Below are 22434 nucleotides of genomic sequence, written 5' to 3'. Positions count from 1 at the left end.
TGTTAAAAACTTTGTTTTTAATACTGGGCTACTTGGCTTACATTTGAAATACAATTCAGAAAATTATGAACAACAACAACAATAAAAAACATAAGGACAACTGTATTTTAGCTATGCCTCAGACAGTAATATGTTCTTTCTTCTCTACACATTAATTCCTAGTTATATAATCTAACATGATTAAAGTGTTAAGTCAAGGCATTATATAATTAAAAATAAAAAGTATAACTTAATAAATTTAACTTGAAAGTAATATATATAAAGTCTAATTTTAGACACAGATATCCCATTTGGTTTTAAACTCCTGGAATATAATAAGTATTTCAAATAATTTTTATAGTATTCAGTATAATAGATAGATGATAGATAGATAGATAGACAGACAATGACAGCACTGCTATTTTTAAATCACAAAACATTGAACGGTATCACAGAGTTTTCTTTTAAATATAACCAAGAAAACTTTCTTTGAATTTCTTATCCATGGCTTATATGCATAGCAAGATTTCTGGACAGTGATGAATCCAAGGCAGGCATCTTGCTAAAATAAAAGGAAATCTTCAAATCAGAACTGTAGAAGCATATCAATTGAAATAAATTCAACTGATATTTATAAAATGCTTCCACTGTGGTGGCATTAGGATTATAAAGAAAAACGAGACTTTGCAGATGAGTAAATGGATTTAGAGAGAGAGTACAGTTATTTCATTGTTAGTCAAGGACCTCATAGTGTATGCTCCCACCCTTCTCTTGGCCCAAAACAACACTTTTCAGCAATATTTTCTACCAGAATTTACTTGAAGATTAGAATAGACAATTAATAGAGAACTGGCAGTGTATACTGCAATGCAATATGTTAAGATTAGTACTCATAGTGAATTATTAAAGAAAAGATAAGGCTTTACAGTGTACAGACAAATATTGAGAAAAATGTCGTCACAACTTGTTATAAAATATAAAATGACCTTCTAGTGTCATAATTAGAGGTGAATGGATTATTCCATAACCCAGAGAGGCATATCTCAGGTTTTGATCAGGCAGGTAAGGAATTGCAAAAATGACAATCTTGGTTTTTCCTTCTTTTAGATTCTGATTTAAGTTGAACACATGCTCTCCCCTTCATGACACCATCTCATATTCACCACAAAAATGCCTCATTAACCTTTTCCTCATTAATGAACCCACATCTCTCTTTATATTTATTTTATCACATAAAGAATCCTGTAATAACCTAGACTTTTAATTACCTGTGACTATGCTTGTCTCTCCCACTTGCTAAATTTATGAAAGATAGTGACACTGTCATATTAATTTTTATAGGCTCCATATTGTTTAGCAACCATACTCAGCCCAAAATTATTGAGGTAAGTTTACTGTTAATACAAGGAATGGTGTCAACAAGATGGCAGAATAAGAAGTTTGAGCTTTCATTCTTCCACAGAAATACCAATTTAGCAATGATATAGACCAAAATACCTCTTTAAGAGCCCAGATTCCAGTTAAGAAGTTGCAGTACCCCAGATGAACACAAAAGTGAAACAGCTGCAATAAAATTGGTAAGGAGTAATTTCACTTCACTCACAGCACCACTTCTACACCTGTGCTGCTCAAGGCTGAGAGATCACCTTTGCCCATGACTTCCTTTGGCTGTGTGTGTGTGTGTGTGGGGGGGGGGGGGGGGGGAACACAGAGAAAAAGTTGAGCAAGTGTCCATCATCCCCTGTCTTTCAGTGTATTGCCTGAGGGGCCATTTCTGCCTTGCCACATAGAGAGTGCTGAGGAAACGTACATAGTTTGGGCAGCTAGAAACAAAGGAAAAGGTGGGGAGAGCTTGCTATGCTGACAGATCCATGAGATTGGGAAAGTATAGAACTTGAGTTTTCTCCCCAGAGAAAGGGAGAGAAATGGATATGGCTCTGACATCCTGGGGCTTTCAGGGCTCTAGGGGGAAGGAAGGGTGTCAATTTCTGTAGTGCTGCACATGGAGAAACTAGCATAGTTTGAACTCCTGGACAAGCTAGGAACTAAGGAAAAGGCATTGCTCCGTGAGACTGGGTAATGGGGCGGATCTTGAAACTTTCTTCTCCAAGAGGAAAGGAGAGGAATGGAGCATGACTCCAATGCTCCCAACCTTTCATTGTCTAACTGGAGGGTGGTTTTTTAGGCCTCACATTAAGCACTGATGAAATTAGCACATTTATACACCAGGAGGAGAAAGACAATATGGGCTTCTTAAAAAATAAAAAGACCGGAGCCTGGAGCTGTTGGGAACAAAGGCCCAGGCTCTCTAGGTGGTTGATTGGTGAAGGTCTTTCCTTGTTGAAGCCACTCTATAAAGTTTGAGAAAGGCAGCTATTTCTTCTAATGTGCAGACACCAATGCAAAGCTACAAGGAACACAATTAGGAAAACAACACCATCGAAGGAACAAACCTAAAAAATTGGAGATCTATGAATTGCTTGACAATTCAAAAGGATTTTAAAAAAGCTGAGTGAGTTACAAGAGAAGAGAGACAACTAAATAAAATCAGAAAAAGCAAGGAGCTCTTGATAAGTTGGAACTGAAAGATGATGAAACAGCAACATAAAAGCATGTGAAAGTATAAAATTCATGGGTAAAGGTAAATATACAGAATATTGGATTCCTATAATGATGATGTGTACATCACTTTTACCTCTAGTATAAAAGTTAAAGATAAACGTATTGAAAATAACAATAACTACCGAAATTTATTAATGAATATCCAATATAAAAAAGTGTAAATTGTGACATCAATAACATAGTGTGTTTTTGATAGTGGAGGAAAAGTATATATATACTAGAGGCCCAGTGCATGAATTCCTGCACTCGGGAGGTGCCGGGGGGGAGGTCCCTCAGCCCGGCCTGCGCCCTCTTGAAGTCTGGGAGCCTGCAGAGGATGTCTGACTGACAGCTTAGGCCCCCTCGCCATGGGGCAGTTGGACATCCTTAATGCTGCTGCGGAGGTGGGAGAGGCTGCCGCCACCGCTGCTGTGCTCACCAGCTGTGACCCTGGCTTACGGCTTCTGGTTGAGCTGAACTCCCCCTGTGGGAGTGCACTGACCACCAGGGGGCAGTTCCTGTATTGAGCATCTGCCCCCTGGTGGTCAGTGTATGTCATAGCATCCAGTCGTTCCACTGTTTGGTCAGTTTGCATATTAGCCTTTTATTATATAGGATAGTTTTTTTATGTGATTGAAGTTAAGTTGTTATCAACTAAAAACAGACTATTATAACTATAAGATGTCTTACATAAGCTTCATGGTAACCAAAAATAAAATGCCTATAGTAGATATATAAAAGAAAAAGAGAAAAGAACAGATGGTGGAATCTCAGAGGGAAGGAGAGGTGGGTGGGTGGGAAGAAATCAACCAAAGAACTTGTATGCATGTATGCATAACCCATGGAAACAGACAAAAGGGTGGTGAAGGCCTGGGGAGGAGGTGGGGACAGGCTAGAAGGGGTCAATGGTGAAAAAAAGGGGACTTATGTAATGCTTTCAAAAATAAAGATAAAAAAGATCAAATCATACCACTTTAACTCCATTCTCACCCCCACCCCCAACGAATCACAAAGGTAGAAAGCAAAAAAGGAAAAGACGGAGGTGTCAAAAGAATACAGAACCTAAAAAGCTCCTAAGGGCTAAAAGTGGAATATTCGTGCAACAAAATAAATAAATATAGTATTGCATTATAACCCATAATCCCTAGAATAAAATAAATATCCATGAGTTTATATTGATATAAATATGTGAGTAAATAGATAAATGGGCCTAAAGAGACTACTCCCCACATTAGAGATAGTATGATACACAGATAACTTGAACTCTAATGGAAACTGTGGTCTGTGGACTATTAATTACATGTTATACAAATTTAATAAGCAAATTCTACTAAAACAACATGTTCTCCATAACTTAAGGTTAAATTTTGACTTTATTACTGATTTATAGTTGTTTTTAATACTGGCAAATATATGCTACAGTCAAAATTTTGCTCATTACCATGCAAAACTTCACGGGTTCTTGTTCTTGGCAACACCCTCCCCCCCCAAAAAAAATACTTCAGAGCTTGGTTTCCCTCCCTTCTTTCTTTCCCCCTTTCTTCCTTTTCCTCCTGTTCCTCCTCGACCTCCTCCCACTCCTCTCTATCTCTCATTCTTTCTCCTAAAAAGCTCCATACTATGGCTTTGTGGACATAGTACAACACTGATTGACAGTTACAAGAACTAGGGTTAATGTGCCAGTAACTTCTGATGAACTTCTGATGAAATCAGAGCCCTTTGGCAGAGTTTCAGGGCTGGATTCCTGAGTTTCTCCTATGATTCCAGGGTAAGCAGTTGAGAAGTCATCCCTAAGTATAGACAGGGTTCCAGGTATTCTTCCTCTGATTCTGATCTTTGAGAAATCTAAGTGTGTCTTCCACCCTCTTCCAAGCCTCCTTATCTGTCAGTTATCTGACTTCTGCTATAACAGTGGTTCTCAACCTTCCTAATGCCGCACCCTTTAATACAGTTCCTCATGTTGTGGTGACCCCCAACCATAAAATTATTTTCGTTGCTACTTCATAACTGTAATTTTGCTACTGTTATGAATCGTAATGTAAATATCTGATATGCAGGATGTATTTTCATTGTTACAAATTGAACATAATTAAAGTATAGTGATTAATCACAAAAACAATATGTAATTATATATTCAATATGTGTTTTCCGGTGGTCTTAGGCGACCCCTATGAAAGGGTCATTCAACCCCCAAAAGGGTCACTACCCACAGGTTGAGAACCGCTGTGCTATAAAGAGCACGGCTCCTCCAAATTCTTTATCTTGTTTCTTGATTTCTACAAGTCTCCTAAACTCTGATCTCCTACAGCTCAGTAACTTAGTCCTCATTCCTAACCACACACTTTAATGACTTGATACTTTTTAATGTAAACTATATATTCCAAATGGGTTTTCTGTTTTGATGTCCACGAAGAAAGGTATTTTCATATATAACACAATGCAAAGGATGTTACTGGATTTTTAATTCCTCAAGTCTTATCAGTAGTAAAACAATTAGTACCACTGGTTCTTTTTCTGGAATTGCATTTACAACACACATTAGGAGGAGTTGAGTAATGACATTATTGAATAAGAGATTATATGCAATAAATTTGAATTTTTGCTAACATACTTTAAACATAACATATAGCAAATTTTGCTATTTTCACTCTTATTTACATACCTCTATTGTAAATAGTTTCTCTATTTTTTAAAAAAATATGTTTTATTGACTTTTTTACAGATAGGAATGGAGAGGGATAGTTAGAAACATTGATGAGAGAGAAACATCAATCAGCTGCCTCCTGCACGCCCCGCCCCCTATTGGGGATGTGCCCGCAGCCAAGGTACATGCCCTTGACCGGAATCGAACCTGGGACCCTTGAGTCCGCAGGCCGACACTCTATCCACTGAGCCAAACCAGTCAGGGAGTTTCTCTATTTTAATGGGTAAAAAGAACATGGAATTTTTTAAAAAAAATATATTTTATTGATTTTTTACAGAGAGGAAGAGAGAGGGATAGAGAGTTAGAGACATCGATGGGAGAGAAACATCAATCAGCTGCCTCCTGCACACCTCCCACTGGGGATGTGCCCGCAACCAAGGTACATGCCCTTGACCAGAATTGAACCTGGGACCTTTCAGTCCGCAGACCAATGCTCTATCCAGTGAGCCAAACCAGTTAGGGCAAGAACATAGAATTTTAACTTTTAGGTGTAGTTGTTATTTTTATTTATTTTTGTTAATCTCACTCATGGATTTTTTTTTTTTTTTTTTTAGAGTGAAAAGGAAGGGGAGAGACATAGAGAGAGAAACATGGATGAGAGAGACACATCAATTGGTTGCCTCCCGCACACACTTGATCGAACCTGCAACCAAAGTATGTGCCCTTGACCGGGATTGAACCTAGGACCCTTCAGTCTTCAGGTGGACATTCTATCCACTGAGCAAAACTGGCTAATTTTTAAATCCTATTTGTTTATTTCTTTTTTAAAACCTGATTTCTCACTTTCATCAAATGCAGGGTATAGTTATCAAGACTACATTATATTGATTTTTTTTGTTGGAGTGCAATGAGGATGAAAAAGATGCTCCAGGCCTTGCTTTTGTCATTAACTGATGGACAGTAGTGATCAGAAATGTTGATGAACTATCTTCATCATTAAAGTTACATTTGACCTAAACTTAGTGTTAAATCTGGAATAAAATCAAATTACGAGCTGTGAGAAGAATTTTTAGATGTTTTAATATATGAATAAACTTCAGAAATCAACTCAATTTTTATAATTCTCATATTGCAAATATAAATTATAATTGTATCTAAAATGGTTTTAGATCAACATATAGCTGCTACTTCTGACAACTCTGCATATCATTCACTTTTGATAATTTATTTTTTTACAAAAACTTAGACAATTAATGTGTATTTATTAACCACTATATATTCAGCCCCAAAAGGTACCCAAAACAAATATGAGGGAAATTCTCCAAATTTTTCACTTTTGTATCTTCATGGGTAACATTAAACTTGTTATTTATTTATCTCTTTGTTTATTTTACTTTCTTATCTATCTCTGATGAACACACCAGTATTCTAAACAAGATTGAAAAAACACACAAAATAAAGCAAAACACTAGCAATGCTCTTAGTCTGGCTTCATCCTCATGAACACTTAGAGCATCCTGGCCTATTCACTTAAAAAAAAATTGAACAGTGTTAGGTTTACAGAAAAATTGAGTCAAAAGCACAAGGAGTTCCCACTATCCCTGCACCCTTATCCCCAATTTCCTCTATCATTAACATCTTGTAATAGGGTAGTACATTTGTTACAGTTGGAGCCCATATTGACACGTTATTAACTAAATTCTTTAGTTTACATTGGGATTCACTCTTTGTGTTGTATATACTATGGGTTTTTGACAAATGACAAATTTTTGAAATGTATCCACCATTACAGTGTCATAATGAATAATTTTGCTGGCCTAAAAAAATCTTCTCTGCACCACCAATTCATCCCCTTCTCTCTCTCTCTACTCGTACCTCAGCAACTATTGATCTTTTTATCAGCTCCTTTTCTAGAATGTATATAATTGGAATCATACAGCATGTAGCCTTTTCAGAGTGGCTTTTTTCACTTAGCAATGTGCATTTATGGTTCCTCCATATCTTTTCATGGCTTGATAGAGCTACTTTTTTATACTGGATAACATTCTGTTGTCTGGAGGTACCACAGTTTATTCATCTATTAATTTATTAGAAGACATCTTGGTTCCTTCCATAGATGCAGCTGGTATCATATAGTTTTAATTTGCAAATTCTTAATGATATATGTATGGTGTTAATCATCTTTTCATATGCATGTTTGATATTTGTATATCCTCTTTGGTGAGTCAGTTTAGCTCTTTTGTCAATTTTTAATTGATTAGTTATTTTCTTATTGCTAAGTTTTAAGAGATTGTTATGTAATTTGCATGCCTTTCCTTTATTAGATATCTTTCTCAATGATTTTCTCCCAATCTGTGGTTTGCCTGTTCATTCTGTGTTATAAAGAAGAGGTTTTTAATTTTAATGGAGTCTAACTTATCAAGTTTTGTTTTCTTTTGTAGATCATGCTTTTTGGCATTTCTTCACTTTTTGAATGCTATCTTTGAAGACTTCAATTACCAAGCAATTCAGATGGTACTGATGTTTCTTCCTTGCCCCTTCTGTTATATGCTCCTGTAATTTTACTGTTTCTAAGTACTTCCACTATGTGAAAGGAAAGCACTGGTTGACTTTTATTACCTGTTACTAAATTGATAAAGGTAGAGGAAGAAAGTTAAAGCTGGAAAGAGATTTTATGACATATTTGAGCATCATCCTAGTCTTAGTACTCACTCTTCAATTAAATAGATAATAATGAGTTGATTGAATAATATACATGTTTTATGATCCTCTATAATACAAATTTGATCTTTGATTTCAAGCATTGTTTCTATCACCTCCAGACTACTGTTTTGTAATGCTTATCCTTGAATTCTGGTGAATTTCTATCATGTACAGCTGTAATGTCAACCACATGGCTGTTTACTTTAGACCATGTTGACAATGCTCCTGGTTGGGCTGCCACCCTTAATGCCCCTTGCTTCCACCCCATCTCATCATGCCCCATCCCTGTGTGAACCTGTCACAAGAGTTCCATGGAGCACATGAGTCACTTATTCAAGTATGATAGGGTGTGAGGCAGTACTATAAATGTTGTACTTAGAGACTTTTAAAAAGAATAGTTTTGGCAAACAAATGGGCTAAATTTTAGAATTTTAAAATGTATTTTTGTAGAAAAAGGGAGTTTTAAATGAAATAGAATGCTAGTTACTGAAATACTGGAAAGCATGACTACAGCCTGAAATAAGTTCTTCACTGAGGGGATAAACTTTTCTGAATTGGCCCTGGGATAACCGAGCAGACCCAGGATTATTCTAACTTATCTCCTCAAATATTGCTTAATTGTTATTTGGAAGAGGCATTTGCATACTGTATGAATTTGTTAATTCTTTTGTGAATGACTGTTAGTTTTAAAGAAATTATATAATTATTTTAACAATATGAAGTTAGTGAAAAACGTCTCAGTTGCAGCTACTGAATAAATCCTTAGAGACCACCAGAACAATTACAGAAACTGGGAACTGTGCCTCTATAATTTCATTTCTGGGTTAAATTACAAAGGTTTATATTATCTATGGCAAGCAAAGATCTGTTTTTAATAAAATACAGTTAAACATGTGGCTTGATAATAATGAAATGAATAAGTGGATAAGTCTAGAACGATGTTTTGCACACAGCTGGCATTCTTTTAATGGTATTTGCTGTTTACAAAAATATAATTAGATGCAAAAAAAGCAATCTCACTAAATATTAAATAGTGGCAAAACATCCTATTGTTTTTGTTTTTTTTTAAACTCAAGATATGGGTTCCTTATTCTCTTCTGGAGGTGATAATGATAGTAAGAGAGTGATAGCATTATCAGGCATTAATTATCATAATAAGGTTCAAATATTTAATGCTTTGAGAAGACTATGAAATCAAGTAAAACCTCACTTATTATCCTTAGGATTATATTTCTAAACCTTGTGCTTTGTATATGGGGCTCATGATCTTATATGTAGCTTTGGAGAAAAGAACACATAGGAAACATTTCATTATAGATTTAACAAGCATTTTAATCTACATCATGAAAATTTTCAGTGCTTAGAATGCATAGATATTGCTTGGAGTAGAGAAAAATTATAGATAGAATTTTAGAACAAACCTTTCTAGTATAAATTCTCTTTTACAGATTCAACAAGGAGATTCAGCAAGGCCAGGTGATTCACTTAGGGTCTCATTGGTGACTGCCACAGGGCAACAGTCTGATCTCAGTTTCTTCACTTACATCTTGGCATGCTTTGAAGAAGGCCATGTGCATCATGTCTTCAATGCATCACCCAGACTTTTTGGTTTGAGGTAAGAGCATAGCTATTTCCTCTTCTCAGGTCAGTATGTGTACATAAACATAGAGTACTGTTAAAAAAAATAGCATACCCTAGTAAACATTTCTTCTAAGCTCTTTTAGTGATTGCTTATTATGTTTGGGTACATCCTATACAATAAAAGCCTAATATTCTAAGTGTCCGGTTGACCAGTCAGCCATTCAACCAATCCAAGAGTAATATGCTAATGATATGCTAAGGCTGCTCAACTGCTCCCTATGATGTGCACTGATGACCAGGGGGCAAATGGTCCAACTGGTAGGTTAGCTTGCTGTTGGGTTCTGGCTGATCGGGACTGAGCGAGACGGGCCAGGCAAATCCGCGGTCCCTCCCCAACCCCGGTCCTGCACCAATGGGATCTCTCAACCTGGTCTGCGCCCTCTCGCCATCTGGGCTGAGGGACCCCCCCTCCCACGCCGAGTGCACGAATTTCGTGCACCAGGCCTCTAGTAGTTTTATAAGTAACAAAATGTATGATGATTGTGTTTCTGTTATTACTTTCATTCTCTTTGAACAGTTTTTCCTAAGTTTTGATTGCTACTTACAATATTAAAGAATTTGTACTCCAAGTCATGTGGCCTGTGTTCAAATTTTGATTTTTTGTTATCTATACTGACCATGGGAAAATTATTTAACTGCTATGTAGGCCATGATAATACTTCCTTCATAAGGTAGGTAGTTGAAATAATTAATGAATAACACCTGTGTATTTGATTAATGGTGATGGTGATGTTGCTGATGCATATGGCAATGATAATGACACCACACTTTTCTGGTTTGCTGCGTATCCCACTGGTCACTTTTTTTCAAGTGACTTTTGGCTGATACCTCATTAGCCTGACCTCTTAACATTTTTGCTCCTCAGGGATCACTTTCTCTACCTGCATTCCCTTCTCTGTTAAATTCGTTTAATCTCATGGCTTTACTATTGTATCAGCTAGGGTTCTCCACAGAAACAGAACTGATATATATGTGTGAGAATATATAGGAGAATTTATATATATATGAGAATATGTATAATGGCTTGAGAACCAGAAGCTTTGATGTCCTAAGGCAGAAGATTAATGTCCCAGCTTGAGAAGAAAGAGAACAATTTTGCTCTTCTTCCACCTTTCTGTTCTGTTTCGGTTCTGTAAAGATTGGATGATTCCCAGCAGCGTTGATGAGGGTGCATTTTATACTCAGTCTACTGAAACAAATGCTAATTTCTTCCAGAAACACTTTCACAGAAGCCTCAGAAATAATGTTTAACAGCTATCTGGGCATCCCTTAGCCCGGTTACTTTGACACATAAAATTAGCCATTACAAATGCCATCTATCCTCTGACAACTGTCAAAATACCTTCTACATGTATCTCTCCAAGATTTGCACTTGACTATTTAATAGGCATCTTAAATTAAAAGGGGACAGAGGTAACCTTTAACTGCAACCCAAAATCAACAACCCCCAGATCTTTCTAGCCTCATTTTGTGGCTACTCTATATTTGTATTGCTCAGACATAAATTCTTAGAATGATTCTTTTTTTTCTTAGTTTTCTCTTAATATCCATATTTAATCCATATCAAACTTTGTCAAAACTTATTCAAAACGCATTCAGAAAATAAATACTCTAACTCCCTCTACAGCCACCACCATCAACCCCTCTACCCCATCATTGCAGCTGTCTCCTCACTGGCTTTCAGTACTTTCAGTCTTTCCTCAATGCACCAACCAAAGTGGTCTTTCCTCAATGCAAGTAGTCCTTTAATAGTTTAAAAAATGGGTCAAATCATGTAATGCCCTTGCTCAAAAATCTCATGTTTTCCTAACTTACTCAAAGTAAATTCAGACTTCCCCCCATGTTCTAAAATGCCCATCTACAGGTACATCCCTACTTTATCATTATTGCTTCCACCACTGTTGATTCTACTCTAGCCACACTACTCTCCTTGGGGTTCTTCAAACATTTCAGGCAAACTTTGGCCCCACTGCTTTTGCTGTAGTTGTTCTCTCTGCTTCAAACCATTCTCCCAGGCGTGTTTGCCATCTTACTTCCTTTGAAAATCTTTTTTTTTTTCCCAGTGAAGTCTTCCATGTTGTTTTATTTTAAAATATATTAATGATGTTGACTTTTATAAGATATTCACATCTATTAAAGAATCTTGTAAAATCAAGTTGTCTTGCAAAGGCAGTCATAAAGGTTCAGAGTAATTGATGTTCCATTAAACACTGAAAATCTTGTGGAGGTGAAAAGGGTCAGTAGTAGCAATCTATTTGTTCCCTCACCCATTATCTTTTTGTTTCTATCGGAAGGGCCATGGTTTGAGAAACTGAAATGGAAGGATAAGGGGCTCACCTGTAAACTCAGTGTGAAAATTAGAAAGCCATAAAAACCAAGAAAATTATGTTAGAAAGATTTCCATTTATTAGCTATTATAAACCATTCGATTCTATGAAATTAATAGAATTTATTTTATGTCACTGTAAGCAACATGCAGGAAGAGCTCTATCATTTTACCTCTATATGCCATGCTTGGGACATGGAAAGATCTGAATCAAGTTAATCATTTTGTCACCAGGCAGTCACCTAATTGCATTTAAGAATTTATGTTTCAGCCCTAGCCGGCTTGGTTCAGTGGATAAAGCGTCAGCCTGCGGACTGAAGTGTCCCGGGTTCGATTCTGGCCAAGGGCACATGCCGGGTTGCGGGCTCAATCCCCAGTCGGGGGCAAGCAGGAGGCAGCCGATAAATGATTCTCTCTCATCATTGATGTTTCTATCTCTCTCTCCTTCTCCCTTTCTCTATGAAATCAATAAAGAAAAATATTTTTAAAAAAAAGAATTTATGTTCCAGGAGAGCCCATATTCCAAAGTGTAATTGCTAAAATACATGTTCTTCAAATATAAGTGGTCTCCATATGCTATTGCAGTGTTATAGGATAAAAAATATGCATGTCACTTGGGCACATCGATGACCTCTAGGATGTTTCATTGAATACAATAGTGATAAATAATTTGAGGTTTATGTAAAAGTATGGCTTGTATGTTTTAAAAATAAACATTCACTAAATATTTTTACTGTGAATGATAATATTTGATAAATTTTCAGGCTGTTCATTATAAAACACACTGAAAGAAAAATTTTTAAAGAATTTTTGGCTTATTATAAATAGATAATTCAGATGCTACCTTTGTTTACATACTATAACTTTGATCATTGTGATATTTATTTTTATACTCAGCTACATGATTTCAAGAAAAATTACAAAGGCAAGTATTATTTCATTGAAGTAAAATATTGAATATTTAAAAAGAATAGTGCATCAGGTTAAAGAAAACAATTGCTTGTCTGCATAGTCTGACTACTTGTTTTATTTTGGTAATGAAGTACTGTTTTTGAGGTGCATCCTAATAACAGGTGATGAAGAAAAGGTCATTAATGGGAATAAAGAACAAGATAGAAGTTTAGTTTATCCAGCAGGGCCTAATGTGGAGATTTGCTCTCAAGTAGAGAAGAAGCCCAGATATTCTATCAGGGCGACAGATGACAGGGCATTGGGATTTGGGGCTGGATCTGTTTAGATAATACCACAATTATTTCCAAACTGATTCTGGGAAACTGGGCTGGGGCATGAATCTGGTGAGGATGAAAGGGCTGGAGAGTCTGGGAACCATCTGCCTCACAAAACAACTTAGGATCTAGAATAACTTAAAAGTTCTTGAAAGAAATAAAACCTAAGATTCAGTAATCAACTATTTGTCTTCTTCCCTATAGAACCCATTAATGATTGGCAAAATTTTATATTAACAGCTTTCATTTTAAAAGAATACTTTTTCACTATAAAAAATTTAGCAAATGAATGGAAAAAACCTTGTTAATTATTGTTACAATTTTGGTGCTTGTAATTTTAGGTATTTTCTCTATATATATTTATATCCCCAACCTTTTCACATTGGAGTTCATCTTAGTCTTTATTTTTTTATATTTTTATTTTTTGTCTTAGTCTTTAAACCACTAGTGTTTTCTTTCTGCACTTGGTACCTTGATAACCTTATCCAATCGCAAAAGTTTTAAATACCATTTAAATGCATACAGTTCCCAAATGTAAATCTCTACCCATATCTTTACCATATGCTCCAGGTATGTATGTATATCTATAATCTATAATCTATGCCTATGATTATATCTATCTATGTCTATGTCTATATCTATGTATGTGCATGGGTGCATGTATGCATGTGTATGTGTGTGTGTGTGGATCTACTGCATTGTGGATATCTCCACTGAGCTGTTCCATAGTCTTACCCATTGTACTTAATGACAATTATGTTCTTGAAATGCCTCTTCCCCAATAACTGGACGCTATCCTTGACTCCTCTCTTCTCTCACACTCTTCATGTAGTATGCCAGAACAATTTCCTAACCCAAATTTCAAATTATGCTCATAATCAGTCAATTTCTCACCTCCATTGGCATCACCTTGAGTTAACCACCATCATCTCTCCCCTATATTATGATAATTGCCCCTTAATTCAGCTATCTGTTTCTACAGTAGTTTCTCTTTCAGGGTGGACATATATCACTCCATGTATCTCTCTCCCTCCCTCTCTCTCTCTTCTTTCTTCTTTCCCTCCCTCCCACTCTCATAATTTTCTGCTGTCTTTTAAATATATCTAATTTAGAATCTATCAACTGTCTCTATTTCTAGATTGTAAGGATTCTGAGGGCAAGAATACATGTCTTACTAAGCTGTGTCTCTCTAGAGATGGCATACAGTAGGTGCTCAATAAGTGTAAGTGAAACTAAACAGTGACATGTGATCAAAAAAATGAATATGGAATGTGGTTTGGACTGGGGAAAGTTGATGACCTGGTATTTACAATGAAGGCAAAACTGTGGTGTGAAAATGTGAGCGGTACAGGAGGCAAAGATGTTAGAATAAGAGAAAGGAGGACATAATAGAATGGGGCTGCTTTAAATGATGATAAGATTAGGGTTTTCTAACATGGTAGTCAGTAAATGTAGAGTGAAGAGGGTGTTGATGCTTGAGAAGTCCAATATGGCTGAATATGAGATGTATCATCCATAAGGTAATTCAAGTTAGTCAAGATAATTGCAAGGGGAAAAAACAAAGATTTTGATTATCTTATGAACGTCTAACTCATAAACACCAAGTTAGGAATTTTAAATATGTTTATCTTACTAAGTCTTCCAGCAACTTCCAAGATAGGCACAGTTGAGGAAATGAGGCCCAGAATGGTAAAATCACTTGCCAAGTGTCCACAAATAATAAAAGATGAAACTTAAATGAAAATGTTTGTTTATCTGAATCCAAAACTCATGCTGTATCCACTATGCTACTCTGAAAGACCTGAAGCAGGTGATGAAATTTTCTATCAAATGGGAGATTGAGGTAAAGTAAGATTTGGATGGAAAAAGTTGACCCACTTAAGTTAAATGAATTGTGTTGTAGGACCAGAAAACTTAATTCAAACTACGTTAAAAGTAATATTGACTCTCCTTACTAAATAGCCCAGGGACTCTCTAACTTTTGCGGCACCTTCCCCTCAGGTATAAATAATGTCTGTAGGATATGCTTTCTCTTCTAATTCTTGACTCTGTTTTCTCCTATTTTCATTTTATAGAATGTTCTGTTTTCATTACAAGATGGTCATGAGAAGCTCTTGAGTTTGCATTCATCTTTCCTTTACCATGTACATCAGAATAGAAATGATCTCTTGAAATAAATTCTGCAAAATGAATAGATCTTCCTCTTCCCTTGAATGGCTGCAAACTCTCACTAGCTCTTATTAGGTCTCATGCACATCCCGGAAGGAGTTCCTTTATTTTAAGCCCTTCCTTTAAAGTGTCATAGATCAATTCTCCAAACCCCCAAAGACTGAAAATGTAGGCGGGTTAATGCTCTGTTGGTTTGAATAAAGTTGCCATTGTGTAAGTGTTGGGAAATGGATGACGGAGAGTCAACCAGATATGAATACTTTATCTGGGATGAATACTTTTTGTATTAATTTACTCATGCAGCAAAATTTATTGACCATAAAATGTGTTAGACCCTGTGTCAGGAGTTTGTTATATAGTCAACAATGGCACTTATCCTCAAGGAGCTGGAGATCTATTATAGAAGACCAATGAATTAGCAATTAAAATGGAGTATAATAGGTATTAGTATAGCAGTCACATGGCAACAACTAGGAGTCATCTGATAGGAAAGGCCAGAATGAAGAGTAAGCAAGTAAAGCTTTTTGGGGAAAGATGCACCTGAGTTGAGAATTTAAGGCCCAATAGAAATTGAGGTGAATAGGGAATTTCAGATAAAAAGAGCAGCATGTAAAAAGCTGTGTAGGTGAAAGACAGTGTGGTTCATCTGCCCATTGCAATTAGTATTTTATGAAGAATCTGCTCAAGGACATCTAGGCTTTTAGAAAATATTCTTATGAATATGAGAGTAAAATTAGATGAATCAGTGGTTGGTTGTTCAAGAAGTGAATTGTGGTTGGCAAATGAATTACATTCTGAGTAGTAATTTTCTTTACCCTTCACAACTTATGAGTGTGTTACTGTTTTCTTAGGCATGGAGTCTAGTCATTTTGTGGGGAGAGTAGTATAAGGAAAAAAGGACAGAATGGGATGGGAACATTTTTTCCTAATTTCAGTCCAGTTATTTTGGAAGTGAAAATTCCAAATGTGCTTGTCTGGAGAACAAGCATGTTGGACAGATCCTAACAGGTAATGCTTAGGAAAACAAATCTACTGTTGATTCTCATTTCCAGGGTGTTTCCTAAAGGAATCATTGACTTTTCAACAAGGAAGAAAGAAAAACAAGTAGGTGTAAGGCCCTGTAAGGGCTTTTCAGAGAATTGAGGAACCCATTCCACCCCAAATAATATTTTACTTTTGAATAAAAATAACCAATTTTAGAGGTTTTTTTTACTGATAGTATCATACCAGGCCTAAATATGAATAGGGAGAAAAAGAAAACTTTAGAAAACTTAAAAAGGAAAATAATTTGACAATACACAATAGAGAACATTCTATGTTCAAATATAATTGTTTTTCTTCCTAGGCTGAAAGTGGAACTATTAGTTTAGGAAAGCCCCTGGGATATAGGTCTTGCCAAGCCATTTCATAGGCAAACACTATCCTGGTTAAGAAAATAAAGAAAAAAGCGCCGAAACCGGTTTGGCTCAGTGGATAGAGCGTCGGCCTGCGGACTGAGAGGTCCCGGGTTCGATTCCGGTCAAGGGCATGTACCTGGGTTGCGGGCATATCCCCAGTGGGAGATGTGCAGGAGGCAGCTGATCGATGTTTCTCTCTCATCGATGTTTCTAACTCTCTATCTCTCTCTCTTCCTCTCTGTAAAAAATCAATAAAAAATATATTTAAAAAAAAAAAAGAAAAAGAAAAAAGCGAGACAAACAGTATTTGCTGGGATGATCTCATCTTCACAGACCCTCTGTAAGGGGCTGCTGGAGGGGGGAGTCCTCTGTCACTTTAATGTGACCATAGTCTAGCTAGCCATTGTCTGGTCTGATTCTGAGAAACAGCTGGAGACATTTGGAAACCATTTAGGAGAATCCTGTTGGATTCTGCATTGGCAAAACACTAAGTGTCTTGATAATAATAACAATTATATATTTTTATTGAGTGACAATATTATTTCATCACTAAGAAAAACAAGAAAAATTATAATGAGCAAATCCACATTTCAGCACAGTAAAAAAATTAGGATACTTTTTTTCATTTTCATAGTTATATTTTTCCTTAAATGGAATTGATTGACTGAAGATGTGAATGAGATTCAGAAAGAAAAAGAAAAAGAAGATAGGAAGTCAGAATTTTAAATTTAAAAAAATGGGGAAAAAAGGAGTCAGAATTTTATGTGGTAAAAAGCATTAGAAATTATTATAAGTTTAGTTCAGTATTATTTTACAATTGGTACTCTCCTGAAACTTTTCCCATACTTATTTCTATGCTAGTAGATAGACATGGAATAATACTTTTTTTTTTTTTTTGGCTGACAGTTATTGTTGTTGCTGTTGTTGTTGTTTTTGCTTAAAGTATTATAAAGGGTATTACATATGTGTCTCTTTTTTCCCCCCACCCTTGAAAATCCCCTGACCTTCCCTACCCCCCAGTGTCTTATGTCCATTGGTTATGCTTATATGCATGCATACAAGTCCTTTGGTTGATCTCTTACCTCCCTCACTCCTGCCCTCCAACCCTCCCCGGCCTTCCCGCTGCAGTTTGACAATCTGTTTGAGGCAGCTCTGCCTCTGTATCTATTATTGTTCAAAAGTTTATAATGGTCTCTATTATCCATGAATGAGTGAGATCATGTGGTATTTTTCCTTCATTGACTAGCTTATTTCACTTAGCATAATGCTCTCCAGTTCCATCCATGCCGTTGCAAATGGTAAGAGTTCCTTCCTTTTTATAGCAGCATAGTATTCCATCATGTAGATGTACCACAGTTTTCTAATCCATTCATCTACTGATGGGCACTTAGGCTGTTTCCAGATCTTAGCTATGGTGAATTGTGCTGCTATGAACATAGGGGTGCATATATCCTTTCTGATTGGTGTTTCTGGTTTCTTGGGATATATTCCTAGAAGTGGGATCACAGGGTCAAATGGGAGTTCCATTTTCAGTTTTTTAAGGAAACTCCATACTGTCTTCTATAGTGGCTGCACCAGTCTGCATTCCCACCAGCAGTGCATGAGTGTTCCTTTTTCTCTACATCCTCTCCAGCACTTGTTGTTTGTTGATTTGTTGATGATAGCCAGTCTGACAGGTGTGAGATGGTACCTCATTGTTGTTTTGATTTGCATCTCTCGGATGATTAGTGATTTTGAGCATGTTTTCATATGTCTCTTGGCTTTCTGAATGTCCTCTTTTGAAAGGTGTCTATTTAGGTCCTTTGCCCATTTTTTGATTGGATTGTTTATCTTCCTTTTGTTAAGTTGTATGAGTTCCCTATAAATTTTGGAGATTAGGCCCTTATCAGATATGACATTGGCAAATATGTTTTCCCACACAGTGGGTTTTCTTATTGTTTTGTTGATGGTTTCTTTTGCTGTGCAGAAGCTTTTTATTTTGATGTAGTCCCATTTGTTCATTTTTCTCTTTAGTTTCAAGTGCCCTAGGAGCTGTATCAGTGAAGAAATTGCTTCGGCATATGTCTGAGATTTTGTTGCCTTTGGATTCTTCTAGAATTGTTATGGTTTCCTGTCATACATTTTAGTCCTTTATCCATTTTGAGTTTATTTTTGTGTATGGTGTAAGTTGGTGGTCTAGTTTCATTTTCTTGCATATATCTGTCCAATTTTCCCAACACCATTTATTAAAGAGACTATCATGGCTCCATTGTATGTTCTTGCCTCCTTTGTCAAATATTAATTGAGCATATTGGTTCAGGCCGATTTCTGGGCTCTCTATTCTATTCCATTGATCTATATGCCTGTTCTTGTGCCAGTACCAGGCAGTGTTGAGAACAGTGGCTTTGTAATACATCTTGATATCTGGTATTGAGAACCCACCTACTTTCTTCTTTCTCATGATTGCTGCAGCTATTCGGGGTCTTTTTTTATTCCAGATGAATTTTTGGAGAGTTCGTTCTAGATCTGTGAAGTATGCCTTTGGTATTTTAATGGGAAGTACATTGAATTTATAGATTGCTTTGGGTAGTATGGACATTTTAATGATGTTGATTCTACCTATCCATGAACACGGTATGTTCTTCCATCTGTTTATTTCTTCCTCTATATCTTTTTTCAACGTCCTGTAGTTTTCTGAGTAGAGGTCTTTTACCTCTTTAGTTAAGTTTATTCCTAGGTAGCTTAATTTTTTTGGTGCGATGGTAAATGGGATTGATTTTATAATCTCTCTTTCTGAAAGTTCACTATTGGTGTATAGAAATGCCTCGGATTTCTTGGGGTTAATTTTGTATCCTGCTACATTGACAAATTCATGTATTAAGTCTAGTAGCTTTTGGATGGAGTCTCTGGGGTTTTGTATGTATAATATCATGTCTGCAAATAAGGACAGTTTTACTTCCTCTTTTCCAATTTGGATGCCTTTTATTTCTTCTTCTTGCCTAATTGCAATGGCTAATACTTCCAGTATTATGTTGAACAGGAGTGGTGAGAGTGGGCATCCCTGTCTTGTTCCTGTTCTTAGGGGAAATGCTGTTAGATTTTGTCCATTGAGTATGATGTTGGCTGTGGGCCTGTCATATATGGCTTTTATTATGTTGAGGTATGACCCTTCTACTCCCGCCTTGCTGAGAGTTTTTATCAAAAATGGGTGTTGGATTTTGTCAAATGCTTTTTCTGCATCAATTGATATGACCATGTGGGTTTTTTCTTTCAATTTGTTTATGTGATGTATCACGTTTATTGATTTGCGGATATTGTACCATCCTTGCATCCCTGGAATAAATCCTACTTGGTCATGGTGTATGATCTTTCTGATGTACTGCTGGATCTGATTTGCTAAGATTTTGTTGAGGATTTTGGCATCTATGTTCATGAGGGATATTGGCCTGTAATTCTTTTTCATTGTGTTGTCTTTACCTGGTTTTGGTATTAGGGTGATGCTGGCTTCATAGAATGAGCTTGGAAGTGTTCCTTCCTCTTTAATTTTTTGTAGTAGTCTGAGGAGGATAGGTTTTAGTTCTTCCTTGAATGTTTGGTAAAACTCCCCTGTGAAGCCGTCTGGCCCCGGGCTTTTGTTTGCTGGAAGCTTTTTATGACTGCTTCAATTTCTTCCATAGTTATTGGCCTATTGAGATTTTTAGATTCTTCCTGATTGAGTGCTGGAATGTTGTATTTTTCTAGGAATTTGTCCATTTCCTCCATGTTGTCTAGTTTGTTGGAGTAGAGCTGTCCATAGTATTTTTTAACAATCATTTGTATTTCTGTGGGGTCTGTTGTTATTTTGCCTCTATCGTTTCTGATTTTGTTGATTTGGGTCCTCTCTCTTTGCTTCTTGGTGAGGCTGGCTAGAGGTTTGTCAATCTTGTTTATCCTTTCAAAGAACCAGCTCTTGGTTTCATTGATTTTCTGTATTGTTTTTTTTGGTCTCTATGTCATTTATTTCTGCTCTAATCTTTATTATCTCCTTCCTTCTGTTCACTCTGGGGTTTTCTTTTTGCTCTCTTTCTAATTCTTTGAGTTGTAGAGTTAGATGATTTACTACTATTTTTTCTTGTTTTTTGAGATAGGCCTGTAGAGCTATAAACTTCCCTCTCAGGACTGTTTTCATTGTGTCCCATAGGTTTTGGATTGTTGTGTTTTCATTGTCATTAGTTTCCAGGATGTTTTGAATTTCTTCTTTGATCTCATTGGTAACCCAATCAATATTTAATAACATGCTATTCAGCTTCCAAGTGTTTGAGTATTTTGGGTTGTTTTTATTGTAGGTTATTTCTAATATTATGCCATCGTGGTCTGAGAAGATGCTTTTTATGATTTCAATCTTCTTGAATTTGGGGAGACTTTGCTTGTGACCCAATATGTGGTCTGTTTTTGAATCTGTCCCATGAGCACTTGAGTAGAATGTATATTCCGCGGCTTTGGGGTGGAGTGTTCTGAAGATGTCTAATAAGTCCATCTGATCTAGTGAGTCATTTAGAATTGCTGTTTCTTTGCTGATTGTTTGTCTAGAGGACTTATCCAGTGGTGTCAGTGGTGTATTAAAGTCCCCTACTATGATTGGATTGTCGATCTCTCCTTTGATATCTTCCAGGAGTTTTTTTTATGTATTTGGGTGCTCCTGCATTGGGTGCATATATGTTTACCAGGGTTATATCTTCTTGTTGTATTGATCCCTTTAGTATTATGAAGTGGCCTTCCTTATTTCTTGTTATGACCTTCACTTTGAGGTCTATTTTGTCTGATATAAGTATTGCTACCCCAGCTTTCTTTTCCTTTCCATTTGCCTGATATTTTCCCATCCCTTCACTTTCAGTCTGTGTGAGTCCCTTCTAATGAGGTGGGTCTCTTGTAGACAACAGATGTATGGGTCATGTTTTTTTATCCATTCAGCCACCCGATGTCTTTTGGTTGGAGCATTTAGTCTGTTTATGTTTAAAGTTATTATTGAAAGGTACTGGTTTGTAGCCATTTCTTTTTGTGTGTGGCTGTTTTCTTTCTGAGCTTTTTATTTCTTCTTTTTACACCAGTCCCTTTAGCATTTCTTGCATTGTTGGCTTAGTGGTGATAAACTCCCTTAGCCTTTTTTTTGTCTGTGAAGCTTCTTATTTCCCTTTCAATTTTGAATGATAGCCTTGCTGGATAGAGTATTCTTGGATTCAGTCCTTTGCTTTGCATCACTTTGTAAATTTCCATCCATTCTTTTCTGGCCTGATGTGTTTCTGTTGAGAAATCATTTGTTAATCTAATGGGAGATCCCTTGTATGTAACTTTCCATCTCTCTCTTGCAGCCTGTAAGATTCTTTCTTTGTCCTGAACCTTTGCCATGGTAATTATGATGTGTCTTGGTGTGGGTCTTTTCAGGTTCACCTTGTTTGGGACTCTCTGGGTTTGTGTGACTTTTTTCTTCCCCACCTCAGGGAAGTTTTCTGATATTATTTCTTCGAATAGGTTTTCCAGTCCTTGTTCATCTTTCTGTTGTTCTGGCACCCCTATTATTCGTATGTTGTTTCGTTTCATGTTGTCACAAAGCTCCCTTAGGCTTTCCTCCTGTCTTTTAATTTCTTTCTCCAATTGCAGTACATTTTGGGTGTGTTTTGCTTCCTTGACTTCTAATTCACTAATTCGGTCCTCCGCTTCTCCTAGTCTACTGTTGATACTTTTAATGGTGTTTTTTATTGCAACTATATCACTCTTCATTTCTTCTTGGTT

Source organism: Myotis myotis, unplaced genomic scaffold (genome assembly GCF_014108235.1).
Source record: "Myotis myotis isolate mMyoMyo1 unplaced genomic scaffold, mMyoMyo1.p scaffold_m19_p_7, whole genome shotgun sequence".
NCBI classification, from domain to species: domain Eukaryota; kingdom Metazoa; phylum Chordata; class Mammalia; order Chiroptera; family Vespertilionidae; genus Myotis; species Myotis myotis.
Note: the sequence above shows the minus strand (reverse complement) of the source record.